Consider the following 865-nt stretch of genomic DNA (forward strand, 5'->3'; position numbering starts at 1 on the left):
TCAGTGCAACCATATCAGTGCCCGTCATTGCAACCATATCAGTGCCCGTCAGTGCAACCATGTCAGTGCCCGTCAGAGCAATCATGTCAGTGCCCGTCAGAGCAACCATATCAGTGCCCATCAGTGCAATCATATCAGTGCCCATCATTGCAGCCACATTAGTTCCCATCAGAGCACATTAGTGGCCGTCAGTGCAACCATATCAGTGCCCGTCAGAGCAATCATATCAGTGCCCGTCACAGCAATCATATCAGTGCCTGTCAGAGCAATCATATCAGTGCCCGTCAGTGCAACCGTGTCAGTGCCCGTCAGTGCAATTATGTCAGTGCCCGTCAGAGCAACCATATCAGTGCCCGTCAGAGCAATCATATAAGTGCCCGTCAGTGCAATCATATCAGTGCCCATCATTGCAGCCACATTAGTTCCCATCAGAGCACATTAGTGGCCGTCAGTGCAATCATATCAGTGCCCGTCAGAGCAATCATATCAGTGCCCGTCAGTGCAATCATGTCAGTGCCCGTCAGAGCAATCATATCAGTGCCCGTCAGAGCAATAATATCAGTGCCCATCAGTGCAACCGTGTCAGTGCCCGTCAGTGCAATTATGTCAGTGCCCATCATTGCAGCCACATTAGTTCCCATCAGAGCACATTAGTGGCGGTCAGTGCAACCATATCAGTGCCCGTCAGCATGGGGGGTTTTTTGGGGGTTCGAAGTAATTTGTAACAAAAAACGCAGATTATTTGTGCAAAAATGTAAAAAAAAACAGTCCTGGAGGGATTGATCCGGAGATTGGAGGCGGTGAGGATACATTGTATCATTGTGTGACTTCCTCCCGGGATAATGATACATATGGGGGGGGTACA

The sequence above is a fragment of the Aquarana catesbeiana genome, linkage group LG08 (assembly GCF_042186555.1).
Source record: "Aquarana catesbeiana isolate 2022-GZ linkage group LG08, ASM4218655v1, whole genome shotgun sequence".
NCBI classification, from domain to species: Eukaryota; Metazoa; Chordata; class Amphibia; order Anura; family Ranidae; genus Aquarana; species Aquarana catesbeiana.